Below are 22,614 nucleotides of genomic sequence, written 5' to 3' on the forward strand. Positions count from 1 at the left end.
TGCTTGGTAAGTTTTGGCACAGTTCTGATCACATTATCGGTGCCCAGTTCACTCTAACATGCTACAATGCTCTGTATTAATAGATGATGCTTCATAAACAAACTCGTGTGACAGCAGTGTCAGATGTCAGTGCATTTACAAATAAAACAGTATTTGCAATTGTGACTGAGATCATCACATGAATGTCAGGAAGAATAAAGCAAACTGATTCATTCCCAGACTCAGTGCCAGACCAGCTCTAGTAAAACATTTGTACGTGTGTATATCTATATTGAACTCTTTAAAGGGCATGTAGAAATGTGTTTACCTTTGAGAAGTGAAGAGAGAATGATCAGTCCCAGCAGACACAAATGACACTTTTCAGCCATTTTCTGCTAGTCTTTTCAGATCCTCAGCAGCTTCTACACGGTTGAGATGTTGAGACTGACACAGAATTTAACCTGCTAAAAGAAAGAAGAGAAACTACCAACAGAAATGATTCCCATCAGTCTAATCTTGGTTCAGAGCTGATTTCTGCTTTATTGTAGTTTCCAAAACCTCAACAGTGAGAACACAGCTCTGAAAATACCACAGGAAACATGTAATGTCTCACTTTACCACCTTGAGACACCTTGCTTGATTAAAACTAGACAAAAGGTTCCACAAAGAATTAAATACAATACACAGACTAACAAAGTTAAAGCAAAAAGTTACTGGGAAAATACAATCTTGCATATATTGCCTTAAACATAGTTTAGAAGGAAGCAATAAAGACTTTGCAATCTGACTTTAATGTCTCTGCTCTAAAAAAATTAGTAAACATAAAAAAAATCAGATTTTCAAATACAACATATGGTGTTATAATTATTCATTTTTTAAGGTTTTAGTTTTAAATTGCTGGATGTATTTACTTTCCTCCTACATTAATCAAAAGGTGTGCTCTAATTACTTAAATCCAGTGCATCTCTTCAGAGCTATTAATGTTACAGACGATGTGTTGAGAGTTGACTGATGGTCTGATCCATATCAGCCCTGGGCAGAGGATACTGGGATAGACTCCTGCCCTATGACCCTATAGAGGGACCTATGAGGATAAGAGAGTGAGAGAGACCCGTTTGAATAAAAGTTATGAAATTTGGCACACACATAGAGAATAGGCTGAAGATTAACAACAACCAATTTTAGGCCTGTAACTCAAACCTTCTAGCGCCACCAACAGCTCAAACTTGCCCTCATGTTTATGCTACTAATTTTTTAACTGTAAGGACCATTTTGAATTTTCTGAAGAAAACTTGCTCCAATGTTGTGGCTGTGTGTTATGACAACCGTGACTTGCCATTTCAAACTCCTTCTATACCTTTGGACTAACTTCTATCAAATTTGATCAAGTTGATGGAATGATGGTCTACTGATCACAATTCAGTAGTAATTTAAAAATACTGGTCAAAAGTTACAGACAATTATATCATATTAAAATTGATTGTATTTACTGTATGTTTTTTCAACCTCTGCAGTCAAACAAACTGAACTTTCCCAGCCAGCAGTAACATTTCTAAACTTCAACACTGAGCTCACCACTCTGAAAATATTATAACGTGACGTGATGTGTGGCCAAGTATGGTAAACCCATAGTCTGAATTTGTGCTCTGCCTTTATCCCATCACAAGTGCACACACACACACACACACAGCAGTGAGTAGTGAACAAACACACACACACTGTGAACACAAACCCGGAGCAGTGGGTTCAGTGTCTTACTCGAGGGTCTCAAGGTGGAAGAGAGCGCTGTACATCAACCAAATGCAGCAAAGTTGTTTGGGCAGTGCTTCATAATGGACAGTGACACAAAACATACAGCAAAAGTAACCCAGGAGTTTTTGAAGGTAAAAAGTGGAATATTCTGCAATGGCAGAGTTAATCTTCTGATTTCAACCCGATTGAGCTGCATTTCACTGCTGAAAACAAAACTAAAAGCAGAAAAACCCACAAAAAAACTACAACTGAAGACAGCTGCAGTAAAGACCTTGCAAAGCATCACAAAACAGGAAACCAGTCTGTGCTGATGTCCATGAGTTTCAGACTCAAAGCAGTAACTGCCTGCAAAGAATTCTCAACAAAACTAAAATTTTTTATTTTATATTATTTTTTTGTTTGTCCAATTACATTTGAGCCCCTGATAATGGGGGGACTGTGTATAAAAATGTTTGTAATTCATATGCATTTTTTGTTACATTTTAGTTCAACCCCTTGAATTAAACCTTAAAGTCTACATTTTATTTCTGTTCTGGTGGCATACAGAGCTGAAATTGTGTCAGTGTGTCCAAATATATGGACCTAACTGTAATTTCATTTTTCTAATGTTTATTAAAGGTGCAAAAAGCCATAAACAAAAATCTGAAAACAAGCTAAATAAAATGTGTAGCTTCTTTTGGGCAGCATTTTGTGTGTATGGTTCTAATTAAAATTTTGGTTTTCAGCATAACATTTAAAAATAGAACCACCATTCGTTTTTTTTTTTTTCGTCAATGTTAAAAAACGAAAAATTAATAGATCCAAAAGTTCACGGACCATACAACCATTGAATTAGTGATATTATGAAGTCTGCTTGTGAAAACAATGGGCCAAAGGGTATATAAGCAGAGAAGCATGCTCATAATTTTTGTTCACACATTCTGCAGGGCTCAATACTGTATTGTCTAACCTTCTTGCAAAAATATATGTTTTTTTTAAAAGGCTCTCTCTGTGCAAAATCATTGAAAAATATTATTTCTACAACAAAACCTTAGTGCATTTGTCACAAGAGAAGTTATTGGGTTGATATTTGTTTGCACAAATCTGAAGATGCGTTAATCTAAAGTACCTTGGAATCAAGGTATTCCCTGTGGAAGTTAGCATTCCCTGAATTATTGCAAATGTTCATCAAGACACATACAGGCCCATCTTAAGATAAACTTCTGTAGTTCAAGTGAAATATTTTAGTTTTTCTTAATTTTGAATTTTTCAGAAATATCTATTTATCTTGAGTAGTAAGTAGCCAGGAATTTGTGTCAAGATGATTAATGACTTTGACCTCTAACCTCATAAAAAATATATATCTAGATGTGACCTCTGACCTCATTATACAGTAACATCCAGATGTGGAAACCTGTGACCTCCTGGGAAGGAAATGTGATGTTTGTACAATTCTGTCCGCTGACAAAACCATAAATGAAGTCCTGGGGAATGTTTTTGAACTTTTAATACGCATTTTGAACTCCCACATCTGGTGCATCTGTGGTCTGCATGTCTGGTTGCATTTTTTGGTGTCTCTCTCTCTCTCTTTCTCTCTCTCTCTGTGCGCATGCGTGAGGCGTTTGAGCTGAACGGGTGTGGAGTGTGAGAGTGTCTGCCTGCGGGCTGAGTGAGTTTCTATCTTTTCTTTATTCTTTGGCAAAGCGTTTGGTGTACTGTGTGGGGTTTGCTGGAGTTAGGGAAAGTGAAGCGCTGTTATTCAGCGTGTGCTGTCTGGAATGGCAGCGTCCGAAAGCGTACCGCTTGATAAGCTAACGCGGCGGAATGGCATCAAAGTTATCCCCGCGGAACGCTGCTCAAGAGAGGAGTGTAGCATAGCTGTAGCGAAAGTTGTTGGTTACAAAAGTATTTTGTCAGCATCAAGAATGAACAGTGCAATTTTTTTTGTTTTTAGATGATGTGAACAAGGTAAATGAGATCGTTGCAAATGGAAATAGTGATCAATGAGTCGTACACACCGGTAATGCCTTTGATGCAACCGGCAAAAAAAAATCTTGTTGTCAAATGTTCCACCTTTCATAAAAGATGAAGTGATTCAGAGAAAATTGGCCAGACATGGAAAAAATTGTTTCCCAGTTTAAAAAGATTGCTTTAAACTGTAAATCGGCGCAGTTAAAACATGTTGTTTCTTTCCGACGACAAGTGTACATGATTTTTAAACAGTGAGAGTGCGGAGTTAAATCTTGCAATAAAGTTTAGGCTGGAAGAGTTTGATTATGTGATTTACGCCACATCGGAAACAATGAAATGTTTCATTTGCAGACAAGGAGGACATCTGGCCCGTGCGTGTCCAGAGAATGTAGAACACGAAGCAACAATAAGTGACATTGAAAGAGAGGGACAGAAAGATAAGGAGGAAAATGAAAATCAGGAAAAAAGGCAGGGAATCGTTTGAGAATGATGGAAGAGTTAATCAAGAAGAAACTGTGAATAAGAGTAATGAGGAAGGATTAGGAGAAGATGTTGAAAAAATAAATGATGCGGCTGGCCCTGTTGTGGAGGTAGAAATCCCAAGAGATATTGACATGACTGAAGATGACAATCTGTTTCAAAACACCGACACTGAAGAGAAAAACTAGAGGAAAGAGAGTTGGAAAAAAAGCTAAGAAAGAACAGGTTCAAGAAAAACAGATGAAAGAAACGATGGTTGAAGAAACTATATCTGACCATAATGAGTCTGATGATTCTGTAACAGGAAGTGAGAGTGAATCCGTGAGCTCGGTTGACTCAGTCTCTAAGAAGATCGGGGAGGAGTACTTGGAAAAATTAAGACCTTTTTGCAGAGCACAAAAGGGATGAAGGGAGTTCAAGTACAAGAGTTTTTTCCTGATCGTGAATTGTTTATAGAATCAGCAAGAATGGCAATGAAAGAAATAGGGCTGGGGGGTCTTACAGAACAGGAAGTATACAGGCTAAAGAAAGTTGTTCAAAAGTTGAGATCCAATATGCTAAATGATGAGAAAGAAGTGTTTTAATTTTTCTTTTCTCTTTGTTAGTTTTCTGTGTTTGTGTTGTGCATTTTTCTTTTTTTATTCACTTATTTATGAGTAATTTAAGACTGGGGCAGCCTAAACATAAACGGTGCAAGGGATTACAGAAAAAGAGCAATGCTTTTTGAATTAATAAGGCAAAAAAATATTGATGTTATGTTTCTTCAAGAGACACATAGTGATGAAAAAAATGAAAGTGAATGGATGATGGAATGGGGAGGGAGAAGTGTTTATGAGCCATAAGACTAGTAATAGTGGAGGTGTGGCAATTTTACTAAGGAAAAATATCAATCAGGTTTCATGTGAAGTGGAAAATGTAGTTGGGGGACAGTTGTTGAAAATACGGGTCAAGTTTGAACATTTTACTGTTGTATTTATAAACCTGTATGCCCCAGTATGGGAGGGGAAAGAGTTTTGTTTTTAAACAAAGTTAAAGATATAGTTAAAAATTGTAAATCGGAAGAGTATTTATTCCTAGGGGGTGATTTTAATTGCACAGAGGATGATAACATTGATAGGAACCATAAAGAGCCACATATAGCATCACAACGTGCTTTGAGACAAATAATGAAAGAACATGAGTTATATGACATTTGGAGGGTGCTGAATAAAACTCAGAGACAATATACATGGACACAAGTGAGAGAAGATTATGTGACAATGGCTAGACTAGACAGGTGGTATTGTTTTAAATATCATTTTAATATTATTAAGCATTGTGTAATTTCACCTGTAAGTTTTACAGATCATGGTTTAGTCAGTTGTAATGTCTTTGTTACTAATGTAAAGCCAAGGAGTGCTTATTGGCACTTTAATGTTGGGTTATTGCAAGATAACTTTTTTTGTGAGGTGTTTGGTTATTTTTGGAAAAAACTAAGGATAGGAAGTCCTCGTTTGACTCTCTACAGCAATGGTGGGATAATGCTAAAATAGAAATACAGCAACTGTGCCGGTTGTACACTTTCAGTGCTTCTAGAGACATTTCCCGATCACTTGAAGATCTAGAGAGAGAAATTGTAGAATTACAAAACTCAATAGAATTTGCTAAAGACAGAGAATGTATTAAAGTTCTCAAAAATAAAAAGAAAGTTTTGGATGATTTGTTGGGTGTTAAAGCACAGGGTGCTCTGGTACGCTCACGCTTTCAAAGTGTAGCGCAGATGGATGGCCCAACCAAGTTTTTTTTTGGACTTGAAAAGAAAAACGGACAAAATAGAAATATGCATTCTTTGACATCTGAATCTGGCATGGAAATTATAAATCCTAAGGAAATAAGGAAAAGAGCGGTGATTTTTATTCAGAGCTGTATAAGAGTGAACACGTAGAGGTGAAAGATATAGCCAGTAAGTTTTATGTGGGTCTACCTAAAGTTCCAGATAGAGCCAATGTTGAACTGGAGAAACCTTTTACGAAAGGTGAATTATATGATGCCCTAAAGAGTATGGAGTGTGGGAAAGCTCCCGGGGATCGATGGTATTCCTGTAGAGTTTTATAAATCCCTCTGGGCAGTACTCGGAGATGATCTTCTGGAAGTGCTTAATGACAGCTGACCAGAGGGTCGCTGCCTACAAGCTGCCAGAGAGCAGTGATCACCCTTCTGCCGAAAAAAGGGGACCTCAGAAACATAAAGAACTGGCGACCTGTGTCACTATTATGCTCTGATATGAAGAGATCCTATCCAAAGCCTTAGCGGTTCGATTAAGAGATGTAATTGGTGGAGTCATCCATATAGATCAGACATACTGTGTACCCAATCGGTCTATTTTTGATAATATTCATTTAATTAGAGACATTTTGGACATCTCTGGATTATTGGGGTTAAACTTTGGTCTTATTTCTTTAGACCAAGAAAAAGCCTTTGACCGGGTTGAGCATAACTACCTCTGGCAGACTCTGGGAGAGTTTGGTTTCAGTCCTGGTTTTATCAAAATGATCGGGGGTGTTATATGTAAACATTGAGAGTGTACTTAAAATCAATGGAGGGTGAGTGCTCCTTTTAAGATTACAAGAGGTATAAGGCAAGGGTGTGCACTATCGGGGATGTTGTATGCCTTAGCTATTGAACCACTGTTATTAAGAATTAGAGCAAGTATTGATGATTGGAGTATACCGCAATCTGAGTGTAAAATCAAGTTATCGGCATATGCTGATGACATTATTGTCATGATAAAAAATCAAAAAGAAGTAGACATGTTACATGTAATAATTAATGATTTTGGAAAAAATGTCCTCAGCTAAGGTAAACTGGATAAAGAGTGAAGCCATAGTTTGTGGAAAGTGGGAAGGTAGATGCTTTCCTAAACTACCTGGTGGACTTGAGTGGAAGAAAAAGTGGTTTTAAAATATTTAGGTGTATATCTTGGGGATGATTCCATGATGCAGAAAAACTGGGAAGGTGTTTTGGAGAAAACAAACAAAAGGACGTCTAGAAAAATGGAGATGGTTGTGGCCAAAAATGTCATTCAGGGGACGGGTCACAGTCATTAATAATTTGGTGGCTTCAAAGTTCTGGCATCGCTTAGCATGTACTGAGCCGCCAAGTGGACTTCTTGCAAAGCTGCAGGCCATCATAGTGGATTTTTTTTGGACTAAGTTTACATTGGGTACCACAGAGTGTACTCTATCTTCCTAGAGAAGAAGGGGGACAAGGACTAATACACCCTGGTCAGCAGAGGAGCAACCTTTCGCTTACAGTTCATTCAAAGACTTTTAGCAGGTCCTGAAGATCTTGTCTGGAGAAACATTGCTAATTTTATTTTAAGACAAGCTGGAGGTTTGGGTTTGGACTCTACTTGTTTTTATTGGACTCTAGTAAGATACAAAGTGAATGGGACTGACCCCTTTTTTTTAAAGGATTTTTAGAGTATGGAGCCTTTTTAAAAGGAGAAGAGGGGGTTTCTGAGTCTTTGCATTGGTTACTTGAAGAACCGACTGTGTTAGGGATCTAGATTTGATGTATCAAGTGAAATCGGATGGGGCTTTGAAAATGTCATCTGTACATCAAGAAAAGTTCAACTTTCATCATCTAATAGTTTCAGGGGGTCCTGAGTTAAATAACTCAGAAGGGGTAGCCTCTTGTTTAAGTTTAAAATCTGAAAGGTTAGCAGGGAAACTGCTGGAGGTGTTAAATCAGAAACTGACAGTAGAAGAAAAGTCTCTCCTGTTGAGTTACGGTGAAGGAAAGGTGTTTCCAAATAAGAAGGATCCTTTTCCAGAGTTATACATTACTCCTGATCTTAAAGGAGCTAACGGGGAGATGTTGGAGAACATAGAAGACTTAAGCTTTCATGAGGCTGACAGGAAAAAATTTATAGAAGTTGTGATAAGGTTTTAAATAAGAAAACTTTAAATGGGAGAGTAGAGACTGTTTGGAGAGACAAACTAGGTTTTGATACGAATGTAAAACCTGGGTGGGAGAATTTTGTATAAACCCCCTTTAGAAAAGAGAGTGGGGGATCTTCAATGGAGAATTTACACGGCGCAGTTGCTGTTAACTCTTTTGTTAGTGTAATTAACCCAAATGTATGTAATGTTTGTCCTTTTTGTGAAAAAAGGGAGACAATTTTTCATTGTTTTATGGAGTGTACAAGATGGGTTATTTTTTTGACTTTCTTAAATTGTTGTTTAGAAGTTTAAATGAAGTTTTTTACTGTTCAGATTTTTTTTTTTTGGCTATCCATATGCAGCAAAAAATAGAATAAAATGTCAACTATTAAATTTCATTATAGGTGAAGCGAAAATGGCAATATATTTAAGTAGGAGGAACAAAATTGAAGGGTCAGAAGGATGTTGTGTGGTGAGCGTTTGAGACGCTATTGTGTGGGTATCTAAACCTCCATATGTCATCCTCCCGGAGCTGCTTCCGTGTACAACTGTTAGCGCAAGCTACATTAAAGTGATTATTACATTTTAAATATAGATATTTTTTCTTACAAAAACGCATCGATTCACTACAGGAGGCCTTTGCCCCCAACAGCTTGAAAGATCAAAGACAATTTTTTATGTAACTCTGACTGGATTCGTCTGAAAGAAGAAAGTCATATATACCTAGGATGCCTTGAGTGTGAGTAATTTATGGGTTAATTTTAATTTTTGGTTCAACTAACCCTTTAAGGACAGGTTCTAAACATTAATGTTGGGAGGGATAGTTATAAGCATGCACTTGTTATTGAAATTGTTGAACAAAAGAAACTTAATATTGTTTTTCTTCAAGAAACACATAGTGATACTGTGAATTAAGTTTTCACAGTTTTCAGGCTCATTGTCTAAACTGATAAAAGATTTTAAACTCTTGGATATGTGGAGAATTAAACCTTCTACTGACAGACAGTATATGTGGGCCAAGGATTTTAATAACAGAGTCAATGCTGCCCAGCTGGACAGATTTTGTGTGTCAAAATGCTTTAGTAATCGAGTAAAAGATTGTTGGATTTTTAGGATTTTCAGATCATCATTTGATCTCTATGACTACTGTTATGTCTAAATTACCCAAGAAGTCTTCATTTTGGCATTTCAATGTTAAGTTGCAGCAGGATGCTGTTTTTTGTGATAATTGTATTTTTTCTGGCAAAATTGGAGAAAAGAAAAGTAATTTTGAAAATTTTAAACAGTGGTGGGACAGTGGTGTTTTTGGTTTATCTTTTCTGCCTATGCTGATGATATTACCGTTTTTGTTAATCATAATGAGGATAATGATGTTAATCATTCATTCATCCATAACTGTCTGGTTTGGTTTAGCTACCAAATCAGATATCAAGAGACTACAGCGGACAGTAAGGACTGCTGAAAGGATCATTGGTGGCCCTCTGCCCAGCCTCCAAGATCTTTATATCTCCAGAGTGAGGAAAAGGGCTAAAAAAAATCACCTTGGACCCCTCACACCAAGCACACTCTCTCTTCAAACTGTTGCCTTCTGGTCAGCGCTACAGAGCACTGACCACCAGAACAGCCAGACACAAGAACAGTTTTTTTCCCGCAGGCTTTATTCAACCTGAACAATTAATCTTCATAATTATACAACATCCATCACAACTTACATAGTTATCTGACATATTTATATTAAACTGCACACTTTGTAAATAACATATCTGCACACTAATTACTTACCTGTACATTTATCTAAACAATTAATTTTTTTTTCCTATACTTCTATTTCTGTATATATAGTACATTATTTAATGTTTTGTTTTTATATTAGTGTTAAATTACGTCCCTACTGTGTTATTCCTATGCATGTCTGCACTATGTTGTACTTTCTTCTGCACTGGAAGCTCCTGCCGTCAGGTCAAATTCCTTTTGTGTGTAAACATACTTCGTGATAAAGCTCTTCTGATTCTGATTCTGATATTAATAGGTTATCTGAAGTTCTTGTTATGAGAAAGCTTCATCGGCAAAAGTAAACTGGAATAAAAGTGAAGATTTTTGGGCAGTTTGAAAGTCTCCCACAATTGCCATGGGATCTTAGATGGGGCAGAGAAGAAATTCAATTATTGGGGATTTTTTTGGGATCGGACACTTTTCAAAAGTTAATCTGGGAGGGTACAGTAAGAGAAGGTGTGCACAAAGTTGTCTAGATGGAAATATTGGCTACCTCAGCTTTCTTATGGGGAAGAATTGCGGTGACCAATAATTTGGTTGTTTCTACTCTCTGGCACAAGCTAACTGTGTTATAACCACCTGTGGGACTTTTTTCTGGTCTGGACAACACTGGATTCGCTCTGCTGCTTTGTTCCTCCCTGTTCAAGAAGGAGGTCATGGGTTGATTGATATAAAACGGTGAATTGTTGATTGCTTTAAAAAAAAAAATCTAATTTTTGTAATCTACTACTACTACTATTATTATTATTATTATTATTATTATTATTATTATTATTTTTGTTTTTTTTTGTTTTTTTTTTTAGGTAATTTGTTGGGGGGTATCTGTATGGTTAAATATTTGGCTTGTATTTTTGGAAAGTTTTTTCTGTGATTGAAAATGTTGTGTTTTAATAAAGATGTTTTTCTCTCTCTGTATGGGAGATGTGAGAAAAAGATATTGGATTTAACCCTCTGAGGTCTATGGGGTTTTGGGGGCCTGGAGAAGTTTTGACATCCCCTGACTTTTGTGCTTTTTTCAGTTGCTTATAAACATATTCATGGCTAAAGTCTAATAACACTGTAATCAGTACAAACTGAACTACAATAATATGTAAATAGCATGTATGTACATGATTGTGTTTTTGAGAAAACAACGTTTATGCATGGTTAGTAAAAAACTACACTTTTGAAGTCACTGAAATAAGGTCATAAAACACATAAACAACATTTGTTCACAAGACTCTCAAACCTGGAGCTTGTAGCCTAGAATTTTTACTTCAAAATGATGTGAAAATCATCTTGTTTACTCACTCACAGAAAACAATCGATTAATTTAAATTTTCTGAGACACTTTTTGTTTCAAAAGGGCATATGTCAGTAGGCGTCAACTATCATGAATATTTGTGTGATTCACACCTGAGAAGACATAGGCCCGAATTGTAAGCTGCATAACGAGCCTTTCAGTCAGGTATGTGACTGAGAGGGAAGAGTTACAATAAAGAATGTGAAGACAAAAGAAATGTATATAGTTTTTGTTTGTAGTTTATTTAGAATATAGTTAAATATCACACAAAATAACTTGAGATTCACTTGCAAGTAAAGTTAAACAGTTTATTAGGAACAATCAAAGCTGACTTTCAAAGCTGAATTTTTAGCATCATTACTCCAGTCACACAATCTTTCAGAAATCATTCTAATATTCTGATTTGCTACAGCTATTAAATTGTAAAATATATTCAAATAGAAAGCAGTTATTTTAAATAGTAAAAATATTTCACAATATTACTGCTTTGGCAAATGCAACTTTTTGTATTTTGGATCAAATAAATGCAGGCTCATGTGTCATGTTGAAATATATAAATGAACATCACATACCTGGCATTTCCAAAATGTATATTGTTTATGTGCTCTGAAAGACATACTTTTCTGAAGAGACGTTGAAGAGATGGGAATGTGTGCCTGGCTTGGTCTTAGCTGTGTTCCAGGTTCCTGAGTGGGCTGCTTGTTTGCATTGGCTCGCTTTGCAACAGGTTATTATTTATCTGAAATAAAAAAGTAAGCATGCTGTTTACACAAACTGCATTATTAACATTATTGTGATGGTCACTGATACTATTAGTAATTTATAGGGAAAAAAGAACACAATTACCACATAGCACATTTATTGTCAATGATATTTACAGCTTACTTGGTACACTTTTTTGTTGTTGTTGTTTTGTTTTGTTTTGTTTTTTACCTCTGTAGCGTATCAGACCTGAACCAGACAAATTAAAGATTCAGGACCATGGTTGAAACATAAGGAGCAGAATTCCTCAGAAAGGCAACAGGATGTTGTAAATCAATTCCTAGTGCAACAAGTCAGAAGCAAGTCCACTAACCAACCAACTCTTTCACAGAACAGCTTTCAACATTAACACCATTTGAGAATTTCAATTCAGAAAAGAGATTGTCAAATTTGGGGCAAGTAATCCAGATTGATGGTCAAAGAGATGCACAGCCTGACCATGGAGTGTAGATTGTTTAATTTGGGGCAAGTAATCAAGATGCAACGCCGGCCAGCTCCTAGCAGAACCAGACTGAAATTCCTTAGGGGACCTTTTAACCTCTCCGGTCTTCACAGAACATTATGTCAAAGAAAAGCAGAGAAACTGTCTTGTACAGATGAACACAAAAAGACTTCTAAAGGAATATCAGTCCATTGCTTAACTCCATATCATTTATGAAACCCACACATTTTACTGTAATGTTTCTAATCACTTATTGTATGTCTTTTTAATAACTATTGAATCGTTTAAGTATTCATATTTATGTTTAGTATGTGTGTATTTGAATCTTCTTGCTTGAAACGTTTCTGACAATCAATTATTTGTCAGATGTATCATATTCTTATCATAGGAATCATGTCCAAAATTATTCCCCAGATGTATCGTGTTAATTCGGACCACGTGCTTGATAAGATAACATATGATTTATGAATGGGTGGGACAAACATCGCAACAGCCCGAGCAAAGACAATATCTAATTGGTCAAGACAACATTTGAGGTGTGGCCGAAAGGCCAGTTTAAATACTCAGGACACCTTCAAATTTTGGGGCTTTTAGCTTGTGTTTTTTTTTTTTTAGCTTTGGGGTTTCCAGCTGCTGCTTTTAGTCATCACTTTTAGCGTTCTTTGAGGAGTGTTTCGGCGTGCTTGGGTGTTGATGCTTGGTGATGATTAGAAGAGATGAGAAGTAGTATCGTCAAACTTTACTTCTGTTCTTTTACTTTAGTTTCTTTTCTTTTCCGTTTGAAAGTTTCGTGTTCTGAGTTAAGTTTTGTAACCCATGTCTCTGAGTCTGACCTCCCGTGCCTGTCTAAACTTCAACCAGCCCACAACTCCCCATCACCAGCCAACGCCCAACCACGGGCTTCCCAAGACGTCACTTCAACGACTACTGAACTTCCAGCCAATCAGCAACCTCGGGAAACCCCCTTTTCAGCTACAACAAAGGGAACCCTGTTAAACAGGCAACGCAAGTAACGTACCTCCAGACTCTGATCTGTACTGGTGTTATCTAATATAATTTTAACCTCATTGAGGAACTCAGTGCGAGGGTTAATTAAGTGATTGATGGTTGTTCATGTCTATGCTATTTCACGTATTGCTGTAAACTTGGGATTCCACATTTTCATTCTCTTAACATTGAGAAGATGTAAATGAAACTTCATAATGTTTCACCTGATTAAACATTTAGTCAGGAATTATAGTCTGGAAAAAGTCTAACTAGTAAAATGTGTACAAGTTATCTGAAAACTAATACAAGTAGATTAATAATAAAGAAGACATAGTCATGTTTATCTCTGCTGGGTCAAGCCGCTTCGTTCTTCTTTCTGAGGTAATCCAAATCTTATTCCTCTCAGCGGTCTTATTGAGGTGAATCATGTCTTATTCCTCTCAGCGCGAAGCAAACAGTAACAATTAAAAAACATGAAGTACAGTCTTGCTGCTTTGTTTGCTCTGATGAGGGCGGCTACCCGCCGCGAGCTTCACGTGGACGCGTAAAATAACAATAGCGCGCTCAGCACGTGGGCGTGGTCACATTAGATATAATGAAGGGAGATGTGAAAGACGGACACCGTGTTGTTTTCATGTGGATTACTTTATCACAAAATATTTGTTTTTGGTAGCACTTGCTTAGTTTAAAAGTAGACATGTCAAGCTTTCTATAGATATATCTCTCATGTCTCTTCGTTGAGTATTCACTAATGACGCGTTTCTAAATGAAGATCACTGCAGACCAAGGCTGCAGACAGTCCACTCTGTTTGTTTTCTTTATTTTATAAATGCACAAAGTTTTGTTGTTATTATGTGTGTATACAGATAAAAGTAGACCCTTTACAGATTCGATTGATGTATTGCTTTTATCAGTACGATCAAAACTGAAAGTCTAATTTAAGTTCTTTTTGGGGTTATCAGGAGAATTTGCCTCAAAACGCGTATCCGTGTTAGCCGACTTCAGAGGGTTAAAGGTTACTTAAGTGGCGTTCAATTTTTCATAAACTAATCTACAGCTTCCGCTCCCCCGAAATAAATAATTCTCAAACTTCTCTTCTAATCAAAGGAATTCAGCGCTCTCAAACCTGGATTCCAGACAACCTATAACTCTGGACATCCTTAGAAACGGCATCCAAAATCTCCGCACAGGGTACCATTCGATCCATACCGCTCGTACCCTAGATGCCATGTTTTTATTGGCTTTTTCGTTTTCTGAGATGCTCAGAAATTCCAATAACCTCTAATTTCAACCCCAAACTCCACCCGACAATCCCGTCGGCTTCCTTTGGTCGCAGGGTTAATCCTCAGTCATTCATTTTGAGTTACGATGCGTACTCGGTGTTGGACGGGGGATCTCCTTTCCGGTGCAGCAGAGACGTCGGCTCCCTTCAGTCGCAGTGGAAGCCCTCCATCCGACACATCAAACCACGCCTCATATCCAGCCGCAAGGGGGACTCTCCCTTCTGGTGCTGCAGGGCCGCGGCTCCCTTCGGTTGCAGTGTGACCCCTCCGTCTGTCGTTTCGAGTTACGTTGCGTGCTCTGCAGCAGACGGGGCTTCCACTCCCCGGTCGCTCTCCACCTTTTCTCTTTACAGCATGCATATTTTGGGGGGCAGCTAAAAATTTTGCTCTCTGGCTGCCGTCCCATGCCTTTAAGCTTCTTTTGGGGAGTTCTTTGGGTTCGGGCTATATTCCGGGCTCTGAGCCCTCCCCCAGGACAGCACCCCAAAATATGCTTACTATTTGCTAACAGATTAGATGTAAGGGTAAACTTGTGAAATTATGTTTTATTAACAAGTTTCGGGAGGAGCACGATCAGATAATCAACCAATTTGGCACAGGTGCAACTCATTTAGCTAACCATCTTAACTAGCACAATACGTGTATATAAATGCAGCCTACTTACCTCTGTCCTGCGACAGTTTTCTGGCATCCCTCCTCCCCCCCCAACTCCTCACTCCTAATCTATTTTTATCCCACATTAGGGATAGGGGGAGTTCTTTGGGTTCGGGCTATATTCTGGGCTCAGAGCCCTCCCCAGGACAGCGCTCCAAAATATGCTTACTATTTGCTAACAGATTAGATGTAAGGGTGATCTCGTGAAACATGATAATTTTATGTTTTTATTTTAGCATCTCCTGTGGGTGTTTATGAGTTTAACAAGAGGAAGGATTATGTTCGGAGAATATCCTGATGTCTACAAAAGTCTAATATAGTTCAGTTTGTCAGATTATTTACTGGCATATGAATATTACTATATATACTTATTTAAATGCCTGTACTTTTCATTGAGAGATATGCCATAGCAACATTATGAATGGAAGTGGAACAAACCTGACTATGGAAGGAAAATTCAATTTGCAATGTAAAATGTAAAATGCAAAATGGCAATGCATTATTCAAAATGGCAATGTATGTCTGTATTTAAATTTACATTTTCCATTACCCACATGTGTAAAGTTAGGTGCAGAAGGAAAATGAAATTATATTATTTACATTGACCATTTCCAACAGTAGTCTTAAAATGTAAAGTGCATACTTTTTTTAATGCTTTATATGTTGCAAAATGAAAAATTAATATGAATAACCCAAATTAATTTGATATGTGTAACACGTCCACGCAGAAATAGTAACAAAATGATCATTTAAATGTTATTTGTCCTAAACCCATTTTCATCATGATGCTGAGGGATATTTGTATCTAAATTCAGTGCGGCTTTGAAAATGCATTTCGATCTGACCACGCCCACCCTCTGTCAATCATTGCTTCAAGGCAGGGCTTACTTTGCGTTGTTGTTGTAATTGGCAGGAGGGAACATGGCGAAGTCTGTTCCACAGCTTCTCTGAGAATCTGCCCAAGCACTGGAGCGGCAAACTGCAAATGTTGGCCATTCAGAAAATCCATCCTCTGGTCTGAGCGCGCGACACCTCCGGATTGAAGTGGTGGGACACGGGGTAAGTTGGCAGATAAAGACCAATGTAACAGTTTGGCCTAGGGTTGCCAACTTTCACTCGGGGTCTGGGGAGTTGGGTTGTTACTGACGATCACATTCGTTGACCATCATCTGTATGAGAAATGCTCGTTTTGGACAAAACAATGGGAAGACGGCTTTAGCCGCGGTCACACTACACTTTGAGCACGCGTAGCTTACATAAAAAAAAAAAAAATTAAAAATTTTAATAACCAGCCCAAAACGTAAAAATATCCAAAGCATCGCTTTACTGCAAAAAGTTTCTTATTATTTTAATACAGCTAAGGTCGCGTTGTGATCGGTACTGGTCACGAGATACTGTCACGGGGTCACACGACACACGACAAGGATGGCTCAATTAATGTCCTGGAGGGTGGATTTATTTACAAGAGGGTATGAAAAAGAGAAAGGTCCAGGTGGGTGCTCTCTTCCTTCTTCCCAGTGCAGTGGGTCCGTGCTGTGCTCCTGTGGGGCTGGTCAGTCACACGCTGTTGTCTGTGGGAGAAATGAGAGGGCGAGTTAATGCTCAGTCTCATGGAGAAGTGTCTCAAAGGTGGCAGGGCTTGCATGGCCTATGTATGCCTGATGAGCTGCAGCTGTGACCGATCAGCCTGTGATGAGGACGAGCAGGTGCTCCTCGCTTTTTTCCTGGGCGACGCTGATGAAGCTTCGGGACATTGAATTACACAGTTAATTTATTAAAATACAAACTACTAAAATATAGTGTTCGTAAAGTATGACAATTTTATTGCAGCAGAAGTTTTAAGATTGTTTGCACCATATTCAAATTGACAGGCCATGTCATGGACTATTCTGATGATGCTTTTCATACTTTCCTGGACCTTGACACTGTTATTTCTTTGGCAGTCTATGGGACAGTCACAGGACTCCTGGTTTTCATCCAAAATATCTTAAATTGTGTTCTGAAGACAAAAGAAGCTTTTACGGGTTTGGAACGACATGGGGGTAAGTGATTAATGACAAAATTTTTCATTTTTGGGATGGAGTATCCCTTTAATTAACACTTTAGGTTAAGCTAAATTTAACTCACTCAAAAAATAAAAGAATTAAATATGCACAATTTAACATTGTTTATAAAATTCACCAGCTACATTACAAACACCACTGGAGGTGCTGAATTATCCTCATGGAACGCACAAAGACACTATTAATTAAAACCATCATTTTCATCTCAAGTGTTGATATAACAGAGTGTATATTTCATTTATGATTTGACTTTTTCATTCATTTAAAGTTTCTAATTTTAAATTAATTTCGTCTTGTAACTCATGTGTAAATGGATTTATGCACCTTTTGCGCTTTAAATGTAGCTTCTGTTGCATTATAAAAATGGCATAAGTGAAAGTGAACATGAGCAATATTGGAGATATTCATATGCATGTTAATCAGAGAAAAAAAAAAGGGTGATAAAGAGGTTCGAGTAGCAAGCATGTTTCCTAACACCAGTAAATGAAACTTACTGTTATAAAGTTGACTGTGAGTTGGCATCATATGAAGAGGAAGCAACGTCACCTGTTTACATTAGCTAAATAATCATAGGCACATTCTCTGTCTCTTTTATTTGCATGTGTCATTACATTGTGTGCATACAGAAACATCACTTACGTAGAATTACAGCAACAAAGAGCAACACAGAAAAAAATTTTTTTGTTTAAAGTAATAAACAAATGATGTGATGCTGAATGAGGGATGAGAGCAGATATAATAATCACAGACAGAAACATCTGACTCGGGACAGAAACACACAAACTCTAAAGTAAGAACAACTCACATGTTCATTCTTTAACCAGACTTTTTGACGTTAATATTGTATTAATCGTTATGTATGAAGCATTTATGTTCCTGTTTTTAATTTTGGCTGAAATTATGTTTTACCACAAAATGAAACTGGGCATGTTTAATATGAGTTCTTCCTCAGAAATGGACCAAACTCTGTATTTCATTATTCTTCTCATTCGTGAGTGTGTTTGTGATTTTTATTTATGGCTTCTAGTTTCATTAGGTTTGATCCTGTTATGAAAAGCTTTACAGTTTTTCTCTGTCGATTTAACACTTTTCTCCAAAGAAATGTATTTGTTCTCAAAACAATTATAACACAGCTATCTAAACCCAAACTTATCTTAACCAAACAGTTAAACTTTACTGCAAAATGAAGCACTGCAATTTTTTTTCTAGTAATGCGTTTATTAAAAGTAAATTTTAACATCAATTCTATAGGTGTTTTCTCTACTGATTATAAAACATATTCAGCTGTAGATTAACATATACACTAATGAAAATACATGTTTATTGTACAGTTCTTCAACAGGGAGTTTTATTTTATGTATATTGTGTATATCTAAACAAAAAAAAAAAAAGGTTAACCAACATCTGTCACCCATGTGAAAAAATAATTGTCCCTTTACACTTAAAATCAGATTTTTTATATATATATATATATATATATATATATATATATATATATATATATATATATATGCTGAATTATTATTCTTGCCTTACATTTACATCTGGAAGAGTATTTCATCTGCACTGCATTTTCTCTACACTACATTCTTGCTGGGCTTACATCATTGGGGAAAAAAGTGAGATGTTAGAATCCATGCTTGACGAGCTCCTCAACATCTCCACAGGTGTTGTTCGTGTTGTTCTGGATCACCATGTCAAAATGCTCTTGTTCCATTCAAAACTCGATTGCCCACCTGAATGTTCTCAAACTTCAATTCTTAAAAATGTTTGGACCTTTACATGTAAAGAGCAGGGCCCAATCTGAGAGCAACTCTGAGTGAGGAAAAGACAAAAAACGTTCATCTTAGTGAGGGGCTTACTCAGTTGCTAGTACGACACAGTCTTTTGAAGATTGTGATTGGTTGGATGTCCAAGAAGGGGGAAAAAAAAGCACTTTTAAATAGGGTCCATTATAAGCCTTCACTTTGAAATCACAGGCATAATTTTTCCTGTTTATGTTTTTTATACAGTATATGGTCCATCTCTCTCTCTCTCTCTTTCTCTCTCACACACACACAGATATATATATATTCTTTATTTTTTGTTTACAGTAATGTTAATGTCATACTTAACATTTTATAGGAATGATCAGTGACACGATAAGGTTCTGAAAGTGCTGTAGTTGTTTGTGTGTTCACTTCGCTTATAGAAGGTTGTGAACCATCACTGCTGCATTTTTCCAGTTGCCAAATTTGTTAATGTACTGATTACCTCTATTTCTGGCGCTATGGCATTTCTGCGCTGTGGGAGATGTTAGGATCATCCCTGCACGATCTAATGTGTAGCATCTTATTAACTCACTGTCATACATTGTGTGCAACACATTTCATCTCCCTCTTCATGTTTTGTCAATTTTCTCCACTGCTAAAGAAACTCTTACTGTGCGTTCATACCAGACGCGACTTGCGCGAATAAATCGCGATATTCGCGCGTAGTTGGACGCTTGAACATTTTGAGTTTATTCGCTTCATTCGCGCGTGAAATTCACATCACAACAGATGCAAATTCGCATCTTGGGAGGGGCTTCTGCAGTTGCGTTCACTCAGCATTGTGATTTCAACCACCATTTTTATTCTGATAATTTTCAAAATATTACTGTTATCGTGTCATGAAAGTTAGTTTTAAAAGTATTTCAATCTCATTATTTTAAACTCAAATATGCGGTTTATTTATAAAGACAGAGTCTATTTAAAAATGTGTTTCGCCGATTTCGGAGACGGTCAGTCCACGCGATCAGCGCAGTGTTCTGCCTGTGATTCTGAATAGCTCTAATTAATGCATTCATTCATTCATTAAAAAGGCTTGATATGAATGATAAATAAATATATAAATAGGTTTAACAAAACGGCCTGATAACATGAAAATTATTTTCATTTAATAATAATATTACATGTAGAATTTCCAAGTTTCAGCCAGTTTCAGGACGATCTGATGTCGCATTACATAATAAAAGCCCCCCAACATCTCATATTTTACCTGCTCTGCCTGTGACTTTGAATGGCTCTAAAAAGGAAACTCCCTATTTTCACAGACTAATTTCATAGACTAATCAATTCAGATTAATAGTCCAGTACCCCAGGGTGTCCCTCAGCCAGTTCCAGATCGATCTGATGTTGCATTACATAATAAAAGCCCTCCAAAATCTCAATTTCACCTGTTCTACCTGTGATTTTGAATACCTCTAAAAAGGAAACTCCATTTCCACAGACTAATTTCAATTCTGATTTATAGCCAAGTACCCCAGAGTCTCCCTCAGCCACATTGCGGCTCCCATGAAAGTCAGAATTTTGTACCAGTCCAATGAAGGTGTCTTTTAAAATATCCAAATATTATTTGTTTTTAGGTCTAAAATGACCAAAGCACACCATAGGGTTAAATGTTTCAAACAGCCGTTCAGAATTTTATATTGGCAATGATATTCAGCATAGTGCCAAACTACTAACACTTAGACTTAAATACTTAGACTTAATAGGCTATTTATTGTATTGTAACTTTATTACATTTTAATCTGTACTTAACATTAATTAACATAAGTTTATTCATTAGTTAGCATAAACTGCCAATGAAAAATTCTTATAAGCATTCACCAATCGTAGTTCATTTAAACATTTAACACATTAAAATCAAGTTTTTTATTATTTAATGTACCCGAGCTAACATGAACTAACACTTGTATTTTATTTTAGCAAAGAATGATAACTTCTGTAACAAGTGTAGTTATTGCTCATTGTTAATGTTAATGCAATAACTAAAGTTAAAGGTATAGTTCAAGCAAATATTAAAATTCTGTCATCATTTACTCACCCTCATGTTGTTCCAACCTGTATGAGTTGCTTTCTTATGTTGAACATAAAGGAAGATATTTTAAAGATTGCTGGTAATCAAACAGTTGGTGGTTGCCATTGACCTCCATAGTAATTTATTTTTATATTTTTTGCTACTATGGAAGTCAATGGACTTGTGATAAGGCTTCTGAAATAGTCAGGTTTTCACTTTAAGTTATCATTTAGTGATGAGTGAATTTTTGCTAGAAAAAGATCAGGAGATATAACATGCAAGTGTCTCAGAGCCGGCAAAAGCTATGCAAAGAAGTGACATGCATGGTTATTTATCCACACCAAAACTACTGAATGTAGCCAAAGCAAAATAAACTCATTTCACTTCTTCCAGGGCCCATATTTACAAAATATAGACTTTTGGTAATCCATGCTCTAGTCTCAAGAGAACAAGTCAATCATTTCGGATCCAAAAGCATCGTATCCAAAATGTGCTGGTCTTGCTAGAGGAGGAGTACAGAGAGAAGTGCCTGGTTCCCACAGTGACGTTCAGTGGTAGTAATGCTTTTATATAGGGATGAATGAGTGCTGAAGGTGTGAGGGAGTTGTGCTTTATCAATGCTGGCATGAATTTACACACTACTGTGTGATCTAATACAAAAAGCTTGAAACAAAAGATGCTACCCTCCTCTAATTCCCAGCATATTGTGCATTTTTTTTCCAGCATGACAATGAATATATTCATTATCCTAAGGTGACATATAAAAATCCTTCAGTGGACATATATTTGACTCAATCTTAACACTCTTGAGCAGCTGTGGGGGATTCTGTAGAGAAGAGCTGAGCTAAACTCCCCATTAAAGATCAAAGCATTTAAGGAGGTCGTCCTCCAGGAGTTAACCTGTGAAAATTTGTCATGAACTTGTACACTCAGTGCCAAGAAGGGTCAGAGCATTATACTTAAAGTTCTGGAGGACATACTAAGTACTAGAAAAGTATATGTTTTCTGAATTAAATCTTGTGTGTATTCATTTCTGCAATACTTCATTTAAAAAAAATTGTCTAATTTATTTATCTAATAGAAAATATTGGCATATATTTTAAATATATGTTTAATAAGTTTCAATTTTGCCATCTTTCCGTGAAATATATTAGTGATCATTAAGAAAATACATCTTTTATATTTATTCAGAGGGGGTGTACTCATTTATGCTGTGCACTGTATTTATTCAAACTGGCTTAGAAAACATTGTTTCCAGTAACCACTTTTACTTCATATTGATAGTACACGTGATCTAAGTGCCACGCACACAATGTCAGGACTGTTTGATGCAGAATCACAAAATAAAAGCCCCCTAAAAACTCATAAAAATGTTCTAACAATGAATTCTGATTGGTATAAAAAGGAAACTCCCCTTTTCACATACCACCTTCACTTCAGATTAACAGTACAGCTGATCAGACCG

The sequence above is a fragment of the Cyprinus carpio genome, chromosome A4, assembly GCF_018340385.1.
Source record: "Cyprinus carpio isolate SPL01 chromosome A4, ASM1834038v1, whole genome shotgun sequence".
NCBI lineage: Eukaryota > Metazoa > Chordata > Actinopteri > Cypriniformes > Cyprinidae > Cyprinus > Cyprinus carpio.